This window comes from Salmo salar, chromosome ssa08 (assembly GCF_905237065.1).
Source record: "Salmo salar chromosome ssa08, Ssal_v3.1, whole genome shotgun sequence".
NCBI lineage: Eukaryota > Metazoa > Chordata > Actinopteri > Salmoniformes > Salmonidae > Salmo > Salmo salar.
The window spans coordinates 223,416-234,481 of record NC_059449.1 but is presented as its reverse complement, the minus strand read 5'-3'; the positions used below and the strand labels follow the sequence as shown (position 1 = coordinate 234,481).

Genomic DNA, 11,066 nt, shown 5'->3' with positions numbered 1-11,066 from the left:
TACCCGATTTAATCTGGTTACTACTCCTGCCCAGTAACTAGAATATGCATATAATTATTGGCTTTGGATAGAAAACACCCTAAAGTTTCTAAAACTGTTTGAATGGTGTCTGTGAGTATAACAGAACTCATATGGCAGGCCAAAACCTGAGAAGATTCCATGCAGGAAGTGGCCTGTCTGACAATTTCTTGCCCTTCTTGATTATCTCTATCCATTACAGAGGATCTCTGCTGTTACGTGACACTTCCTACGGCTCCCATGGGCTCTCAGAAGGCGGCAAAAAGCTGAATCGTGGCTTTGCAGGCTCTGGCTGAAAAAAAGTAGCGCGTTTGGATAGTGGCTGGTTACAGTACTGTGAGACTCAGGCGCATGCCCGCGTCGACCCTATGCCTTGTTTTCTTTCGTCTGTTTACCTAAACGCAGATTCCCGGTCGGAATATTATCGCTTTTTTACGAGAAAAATGGCATAAAAATGGATTTTAAACAGCGGTTGACATGCTTCGAAGTACGGTATTGGAATATTTAGAATTTTTATGTCACGAATTGCGCCATGCTCGTGACCCTTATTTACACTTCAGATAGTGTCTTGAACGCACGAACAAAACGCCGCTATTTGGATATAACGATGGATTATTTTGGACCAAACCAACATTTGTTATTGAAGTAGCAGTCCTGGGAGTGCATTCTGACGAAGAACACCAAAGGTAATCAAACTTTTGTAATAGTAAATCGGAGTTTGGTCAGGGCTAAACTTGGTGGGTGTCTAAATAGCTAGCCGTGATGGCTGGGCTATGTACTCAGAATATTGCAAAATGTGCTTTCACCGAAAAGCTATTTTAAAATCGGACACCTCGATTGCACAAAGGAGTTCTGTATCTATAATTCTTAAAATAATTGTTATGTTTTTTGTGAACGTTTATCGTGAGTAATTTAGTAAATTCACCGGAGGTTTGCGGGGGGTATGCTAGTTCTGAACGTCACATGCTAATGTAAAAAGCTGGTTTTTGCTATAAATATGAACTTGATTGAACAAAACATGCATGTATTGTATAACATAATGCCCTAGGGTTGTCATGTGATGAAGATCATCAAAGGTTAGTGCTGCATTTAGCTGTGGTTTGGGTTTATGTGACATTATATGCTAGCTTGAAAAATGGGTGTCTGATTATTTCTGGCTGGGTACTCTGCTGACATAATCTAATGTTTTGCTTTCGTTGTAAAGCCTTTTTGAAATCGGACAGTGTGGTTAGATTAACGAGAGTCTTGTCTTTAAAATGGTGTAAAATAGTCATATGTTTGAGAAATTGAAGTAATAGCATTTCTAAGGTATTTGAATAACGCGCCACGGGATTCAACTGGCTGTTGAGTAGGTGGGACGATTTCGTCCCGCCGACCCTAGAGAGGTTAAAGCAGGGGAGCCAGTTCAGTACACTGGAACTGGGTACAAATTCATCTGTTACAGTGAACGATCATATGACCCTGTCTCTTCTGGTAGCACATGGCACTACGGGGGTGACCGTGAGTGCTGCTCAACAGTTGGATGTGGACGAGATTACATTACTCCTACGACCACAGACTAGATTGGTGCCTGAACCAGAGTACGTAAAGCGTGCATGCTCGGTGGCGGACAATGGACTGCTGTTGCACGGAGCGGTGCTGTACAGGAAGGGGAGCTCAGTTGTGTCCATTGACCCAGAAGGTATTATGTTGACCTGCAGTGTGACCGGTGACACAGTATATCGAAGTGCCTACAAGGATCTCACTACCAAGGAAGGAGAGAACTTTAACGCCCAGGTGTGGAGGGAGAAACTGGATTCCCTAGTTCGTGCTGGTCTGGATGAAATTACTGTAACTACACCTAATGGGGTTAAAGTTGTGTCCACAGCATCCCAGCAAACAATAATCAGGGTGGATAATAACACTAAAAGTATCCACCAGAGCCTTGCTCGGGGCTCGGTTGTAATGGACTTGGTAGTGGATCATGACATATCCCACAGTGAGATACACTTGCACGGGTCTGGGTCAACTATTACTTATTGCTATACAGGGTTAGACTGTTTCCCGGTTGAGGGTAGGAATGTAAGTCACTGTGACCTGTTGATGTCCGGACTATACCACACGGGGTCCAATTCTACTACCAAGGTGACCATTACAGCTAAAGGGTTTGGGCTAGTTGCCTTAAAGGTTAGACACAAAGATCTGTATGAAACACCAGAGGGGGTTAAGTGTCATTCATGTCCCGAGCTTGCCAATGTCTTTCGAATAGTGTTATATGAAAATGTGAATGTGGTGTTCCGAGATTACTTCTCAGGAATGGAAAGGGTCATACCCGCTCAGTATGGAGAAATATTTTTGAAGAGAGAGTATGATGAGGAAGATATGTTGATGTACGGTGTGGAAATGATGACACCTATTTGTTAGTAGTAGCCACAATGCTTCTATCTATCTATGTACTATCTATGTACCTTAGATGATACTTATGTGGTAGTAGTAGCCACAATGCATTGCTCTATGTACAATACACCCACACTGACCTAATGTCATATTGTGGCATAGTGTTTTGTTTCACATTGTCAATAAATGTAATAACACAGACCCACTCTTGTCATCCTTTATTATGGCTCATAGTACACATGTCACACATTGTATATGGTACACATTGTATTTTACCAGTCACATGTTTCATCTGTGTGCTTGTTCTCTGCCCAATTCCCTTTATCCACCAGTGTCGTGCGTTGTCTGCAGCGCCCTCACCATCCAGGGAAGGTACCTACCCTCCCAGGGACATCACCCTCACCGCGATAAAATGACCAAAGAACTTCGGATGAGGCTGAAGACCTTCACTTTTATACCTTGACATGTTACTCTTCTTTTGTTGTTGCACATTACCTTCTACTGTAAGAAACATAAGACATTCTATGAGCATGGGTGATAAAATGATTGTAGTGTTGCTGTATTTAAATAAACGTAACATGAAGTACGTCTTTGATATCCTCTTGTCTCTTTGACCTGGCCGACTGCACAAGGCCGATGTTACCCCTGGTGTAATAGTTGCATTCTGTCAGTGTTAGAGCTAGTGTGAATAACTCCCATCATGTATATATAAGTGTCAATACGCCTGCAGACTATCATTGCAGTCATAGGTGTACCATAGGCTACCAGCGACTCATAAATGCACACAATGAAGATATCACATCAGGAAACATACCATCACCAGACCGGAGCCCTGGACATAGACACCAGGCAACTCATTAAATGTGTCCTAGGACAATGTACGGGACTTCTGAAACCTAGGTGGAACGAAAGCAAAGCTCTGTCAACAACGAGTAGAGTTATCGGGCAATTACTGGAGAAGCACAGATACACATACAACGGTAGGTATTGTGTTATGACACCAACAGCTAACACAAGCCAGTGACAAAGTAATTTAACATTTGTTGCACCATCGACCTTACAGGTATGATCAACACACTCTATGTGGATGACAGAGGGGATGACGTGAAGTTCCTCAGTTCAGTAGCCCATATCATCTTTGAAGACGGGACCGTCAACTGGGGCCGTGTTGCCAGCCTGATGTCTTTTGGGGCTGCGGTGTGCCAGTACTTGAGAGGCAAGGGGAGAGACGACTGTGTTGACGTGGTGTGAGAAGAGATAGCAGAGTACCTGGCCACTCACCACACGGACTGGCTAGTCAAACATAACTCCTGGGTACGTTCAGTAATGACTGAGAGATGCCACCATTGTCTTGGTATACCTGTAATCTAATATTTCTTTTGAAATGTTCCAGAATGGGTTCGCGGAGTTCTTTCTAGTAGCAGAACCTGAGTCCAGATGTAGGAACATCATCATGACCCTTTTCGGATTGGCCGGTATTGTCGCAACAATGACCTTCTTGGTTATGTGACTTTCAGAAGAGGCCTTTACCTGTTACCACTTTGTGCTTGATGCTTCTCACCATAGTGGAGATTGAGTATGATGTTAGGAATATGTACCGTAAAGGCTAATAAAGTAGTGAACCGCATTTGTGTTTGGTGTCTATCGTGATCCTGTGTCAGTTGTACAAAACAACATATGACTGCAGTACACAACTATTACACAAGACAAGTACGTCAAGGTATAGAATTTATTTGCAATGTTTATGACAACAGTGGAGTTACATAGATGTTTACAATGGTATAATACAACAGTGGATATAAGGATATGTACAATGGTGTAATACAACAGTGTGGATGAGTACAATGGTATAATACAACAGTGGAGTTACAGACAGAGTGCAGTCATATGCAGTACATCAGTGGTAGACTTGGGTATAGGCCAGGTACTGTCCTGTTCACAATAGTCCTGTTGGAAACCAAATACTGTTACTGTCAGTCCTCATCTAACCATAATAAGGACTCTAGTAGACTGTCTGTGTTGGTCCAATCAACCCTGCCCCCAGGAATGTTCATCAGGATGTCCTGAGTATCAAAGGTGTCAGTTGTCAGGTCCTCAGTGTCTATACACAACACTTGGCTTGTGTGAGAGTCTCTCAGCATGCCCTTGTGCCCGTGAAACTCATTGGTGATGTCTATACACTGCACTTCACCATTGGTACAGTCTTTCTGTGTACTGTTCCACTCCATCGGGAGGCACTCTGGCTCTAATATGGAATTGGTCTCTAAGATATAGGACTCGGATATCACGGCATCATTGTCGACATAAAGCAACTGGTATTCAGAGGAGTCAATCTGGATGATCTGGGTGTCAGAACCAATGGCATTAGCGTCAATGCACATACCCTCTGGTAAGTTATAGGACTCGGATATCACGGCATCATTGTCGACATAAAGCAACTGGTATTCAGAGGAGTCAATCTGGATGATCTGGGTGTCAGAACCAATGGCATTAGCGTCAATGCACATACCCTCTGGTACATTATTTTCCAAGACCTGGACTTCAGGGGAATCACCCCATATCCTTTCCAGAGTCCGTTTCCACTGGGAGTCCGAACACACCGAATGTGGCACAGATGTGTAGCATCCTACCTTACTTTTTATCACAACACCAAATATCTTCAGCACCCGGAAAATATTACACATCCTACGTGGTGGAATATCAAATGTCTTGACCAGGTCCAGCAAGGTGAACATCCCTGGGTGATTGCGCACATGCCGGTAAACAGTTCCAATGTGTTTCTTCATACCAGGTTTGCTAAATACCGGCAACTGATACCTTTGTCGTTTGCATGTGTATACCTTCCTATCTTTACTCAGAAGTCCAATACCTTCCAGGGCACAGAGTACGTCGTATAGTCTGCGCCTGCCATTGGTGTCTAGACTCAATAACTGTACGAGAGACATGTGGGTGAAAGTGTTCAATGCCTCCATTAGATGTAGGGTCTGTTTTGTAAGTATGTCCAGATGGGTGTCCTCAGGTACTGGTGACAGAGACATGGTTACTACTACTCTGACACAGGGTAAGGTAGTACAGCGTCTTTGGGTGGATGTACCCTATGCTGCCTAGTAGAGAGACTCAGTGTGTGGTGTTACAGTCTGGCCAACAATGGCTTTAAAGGGGTTTCCAGTAGTCCATTCATACAACACCAACAATGTGTATCAGCCTTGCCTATAGTGACTTGTCAGACCAGGGCTATAGTATCCAACAACACCCCTTGTCCAACCAAAGCTGATCCCTCCACACATGGCTACATGGCAACTACGACTCCTATCCGCTTACGACTTGTATATCCAACCCAGACTGACTCCTCTAGCCATGCCTAATTCAGGACTGCTTAATTGTTACACCCTGTCCAACCATGAGTTTCAGACCGTGCCTATAGTGACCCCTCTAACCGAGGCTATGGTATCCAACAACACCCCTTGTCCAACGAAAGCTGACTCCTCCAAACATGGCTACATACACCCCTTGTCCAACCAAAGCTGACTCCTCTAACCATGGCTACATGGCAACTAGGGCTCGAATCTGCTTAAGACTTGTACAGCCAAGCAAGAGTGATCCCTCCAAACAAGGCTGACACCTCGAACCATGGCTAATTCATGCAACCAAGGCTGAATATGTCAACCCTGGATAGTTTCCAAGGACTGCTTAGTTGTTCAGTAGCGTAATCAATGGACCCTGCTCTTGCACTGATCACAGCCAGCCCGGTCTACATAGTCCCTTTGTAATCATTGTGAACCATAAGCAACACTACTGTGTCTTTGGCCGTTGCTAATAGGACCCACTACGCTACTTTGTCTTCTGTAGATGTTGTATCTAATGGTGTACAATAGAACCCATGGACACAGAATAACTCTGGTATCATTGTTTATTTCGATGGCAATTACAACAGATATGGGGCACAATCATTTCACGACACAAGCAAAGTCTATCAGAATAAGCACAATCTGGCAATTAACAAGGTGCCTGAGACTTTAAACAATGGTATGTGTCATAAAAATAATCAAACTCTCTATTCGACTGGAGATGTGAATATGAATAAAGATGTCCCCAGTGTTCGAGCTTCCGACAGCCGTCATTCCGCAAGTAGCTGTAGACAGTGTATCCTTCTGGGTAAACATGGACACGTCTCACCCCATTACACTCGTTGAATATGTGGTCGCCGGTGCAGAACAGGAGGCCTTGAGTGGTACATTCGTGATGCTTTTCTACCTTGTACAAGGTACATGGGATCCCGACCAGCTTCTCGACCTCATCGAGTGTCATAGGCATCCTAGTCTCGAAGTAGCCACGGATTGTAGTCTGCTGACAGTGACACTCGGTTAGGCCCATAACATGACATTTGCATAACAGGTCCAGACCCTGGTCTCTGCCAGACGGGTACATCCAGATGTGTATGTAACTGTAGGTGAGGTTGTTCAGTCTGGCACCTAGAGCCTCTAAGGCAGACCGGAGGTACGGGTCCACGAGAATACGCCACTTGGTGGAACGCGTCCTCCGGGAAGACCTGGTAACAACACCATTCGGCTTCGATTGAGGCTTAGATTGCCTCAACGTGGGTTCTCCTTCCATTGTCAAACTCGCTATACCTTGCATTACTGCTGTATGGTCACACTCCATTGATCCAGTATACATAGAGCACAACCCCCTTCTTGGTATAGAGGTTGAATACAATTGTGAGTACACAGCTAGAATCAGACTGTATATAGGCGAGTCTGGTCAACGGACCCCTTGTACAGTGACACTACCTTCTCCATACCCACACTGAAACGTCCAGCGTTGGATACGTCCTCCCCCTAAACACAGTGTCAGTTGGCTATATGAACCCTAGCTTGACATGTCCTACTGTCATATCTGTACTTTATTACCACTCTCCACTCTATAACTAAACCTTGGCCACGTAATCCAACCTCTCATAGCTGTGTCTCACATCTTCTAGGCTATAAAAGCTAGTGGTGTGGTACTAGTGGTACTCTTTCAGCAGTAGCTTCTGAAATGGCATCGAACCCAGGCTTCAATTGCAAATCCACACAGGAGCCTTCAATGTTACCACTGGGATACCAAGGTAGCGATCGCTTCCTGATTTTAACTGACGAAAGCAGCCCCTGGACTCGGGCTGAGACGAGTGATACAGCCGATATGAACGATGCAGAGACTGATATGTTCAACCGTATGCTCCAGTTTGCTACATCAGGCCCTCCTTTCACATTAACTTTCAAAGTGATGATGTCAGGCTACCACAGAGTCAATACGTCGATCTCTGTGAGGGGCAACAGAAGAATGATGGCCCTTCTGCGGGATATACACGAGTGCCCGAGTAGGCACACCACCTATCACATCTATCTGTATAGGGCTCACATGGAATGTGAATCATTTCTAAGAGCTGTATGTGCTGCTGCTGCCAACGTCTTCTTCGGTGTCAAACGGCGCCAGCGACGTCAAACGACCAACCGAAGAAGACTTTGATGTTTGCCTTACCCTGGAGATTGATCAAACTCTACAGCATCAGACTAGGATTGAAACTGGTCCTATGTGTCCCAAGAACATGATACTCATCTTGAACAAGGCACCGGTTTATAACATGGAAGACATCTGGTGCGCAATGAAGAATGTGGTGTGTCGAGTGTTGCTCTCTACCTACCTGCCACTATGTGGAATAGATGGAATGGGGAGAAATATTAGCAAGATGATGGAAGGAGCAAGTGTGTGGATGGGGCAAGAGGGGAAGGAGCAGGTGTGGATATAGGACAACCTGTAGCTGCCACTGATGAAGAGTCCGGTGTGGACATTGGACACCCTGCAGTGGGTGACATTTAGCAAACAGCCCAATATGTATTGCCAGGATATGGGACATGGTGGTCTAAGCCTAGGGTAGAGCAAGCTTGCTTTTATTATGTATCACTTCTATTGTTGAGAATATAACCATGTCAATGTACAATTGTGTCTGTATCCATTGCAAATGAACAATAATAAACGAATGAAATGATACAGTAGTGTGTGTGTGTGTGTAATAAAACTCACGGACACAGAGTGCATCTGGTAACATCATGTATTTCATGGACAACTACAGCAGAAAGTGTTCACAAGCATTTATTGTGTCATCTGGAGGCATGTGTTCAACTCTGGTTAACAAGTGTGTGGCACAGGTACAAGTTACAGCTTGGATCCCATAGCCGTCTTAGTCTCGACTTAGCGGTCGATTGTAGTGGCGGGTGGAGAGTGGCACTGAGTGGTTATCACATCATGCGGAGCACTTTATATATGCATCATGTCCAACCCAGTACATATTGACAGGGGAGTAAAATAGAACAGTATTGCCATTTCCAAAGCAGTCAAAGCCTTGCCTTCTTCACGACCAAAACACCTTTTACCCTCTGTGTGAGTAGACAGACCCGGACATGCTATGCTCAGTGAGATCCCTCACTGCGATATATCCACTCAGGCGGAATGCATGTGGACCTCGGTTATCCTGGGGTATTTGAACCTTGGGGAAATAAGGAGCGAGAATCAAAGTGTTAAACAAGCTTACTACCTTACTCTTGTCCATGCAACACAGTGACAGTGTATGACTTACAGCGCAATCAAGGTATTTCCTAACGCGCATCTTAAGGTCTGTCAAACCATTGGAGCCTGGTCCATTGTCAAAGGGTGTGTTCTCTAACAGTGTCTCTATGGACAGGATACCATTCTGTGGTGAGAAGGTTCCATTTATCTGGAAGTGTAAGTGAGACCGGTATAAGTGCTGTTCCATTCTTGCAGGATAACAGCACCCTTTGATAGTGAGGGAAGATAGAACAGGTGTATGTTAGGACAGGTCCTCAAAAACGATGTTCCAATTACCAAGCTACAGGCATCATCGTGGTTATATTGCAAATTAATGGTTGGACTGTCCAGGCCTAATCGGGTCCTCAAAAAGGAACCATTGTCGGATTACCAAGCTTGAGGCAGCATCATGGTTGACTTGTGCATCTGTGGTTGGATCGGTCAGACAGATGCAGAATACACAGCACTGTTTGGTCAGACTCCTTAGACCATTAACAACCCCCCTCCCCCCTCAAAAGTCAATGCTGCTATATATAAGCTACTACAACTGAACCACTATACCAATCAGAATGGAGAAATACAAGAGAGGCCCTGTTTTAGGCAGCGGTGCATATGGAACCGTGTACAAAGTGACTTGTCTGACAACTGGGAAGGAGTATGCCTTGAAATATCACAACAGCAACAGAGGCATAGAGGACACAATAGTGAGAGAACTTTCATGTCTCACTGCATTAAGGGGTCACCCATATGTGATCGACATGCACGATTGTTTTGTAGATGATGGCAAGATAGCCATGCTCATGACCTACGTACCCTACACGTTGAGCGACGCTATCCACAATGGATACGGTGTGAAGTCGTACTACGAACAAGACCGTTGGCTACAGTGTCTCCCTTTGAGTTTCGTTGCTCACTTTAGTACACAGGTGGCTAATGCCCTGTCATACATGCACAGACGGAATATAATACACAGGGACATTACGCCTTACAATGTGCTGCTGACAGAAGATCTCACAGTGAAAGTGGCTGAATTGGGCCTCTCTAGACTTTCCGTGGAAGTGATGAGCCCAAATGTGGTCACGGAACCCTACAGGGCCCCCGAATTGTTTTCCCAAAGACATACATCTGCAAAGTACACATGTGCCATAGACATGTGGAGTCTAGGGGTTATGATAGTGGATGCAATGCAAGGGAGGTGTGTATTCGTTGGCAGTACCATCAGATGTGAGAATAAGTCCATCTACAAGATCATCACAAGGACTCTATTTCCCAAAGAGAACCACAGTGCATCCACAAGCACACCCTGCGACCCTGACAACATAATGCCTAAAGTGATGCAGTGTGAACTAGTGAAAAGGATAGTCTTCAGATTGCTCACTGTCCGTGACACAGAGAGAATGTTGGCTCATGAACTGCTTCAGGACAGAGAATGGATGCGTGCTGCCGATATGACCAAGGAAGACCAAGATATAGTCAGAGGCCAGATACAGAGAAATGAAAGTACAGAGTGTGCGAAGTGAAGACAAAACACTAGCTGGACAGGGTGTGATGAGTCTTTAACATGTTTATTCTGATGTTTCTTTTAAATGTATATTGAATATCCTTAAACAGTTATGATTATACATGCATGATTAATATGGTATCATTGTAGTGTCACAATAGATGTACAGGCAGGTATATTGTCAATAAACAATGTAATACATAAGGCATCACATGCATCCTATATGTCAGTGGTAAATACACAATACCAAGAGTATAGGTAAATTATTGCTTGCACTACACAAGACACACTATAGGCAACATAAAAAGTCAGTACATGAGTAGATTATTCATGATCAGAGTTGCCATCGTAATGAACAGTGGTATCAGGATGTGTGTGTTCAGGTTAGGTCCAGCAGACGGCCAAGACTTTTCCAAATCGACTATCATCCTCTTCAAGGTCCGTATACCTGCAGGGTGAGAGACAGGGTTAGTCCAATGCAAGTAGAAGTAGTAGTAGTAGTAGTAGTAGTAGTAGTAGTAGTAGTAGTAGTAGTAGTAGTAGTAGTAGTAGTAGTAGTAGTAGTAGTGTAATTAAAAGGAAACAA

At 44.4% G+C, this 11,066-nt stretch overlaps 1 pseudogene; it reads left to right on the top strand.

Moving 5' to 3' along the window:
* The first annotated feature begins 3,181 nt into the window (after nucleotides 1-3,181).
* LOC106593707 (induced myeloid leukemia cell differentiation protein Mcl-1 homolog) lies at nucleotides 3,182-3,904 on the top strand (annotated as a pseudogene).
* The last annotated feature ends 7,162 nt before the right edge of the window (nucleotides 3,905-11,066 follow it).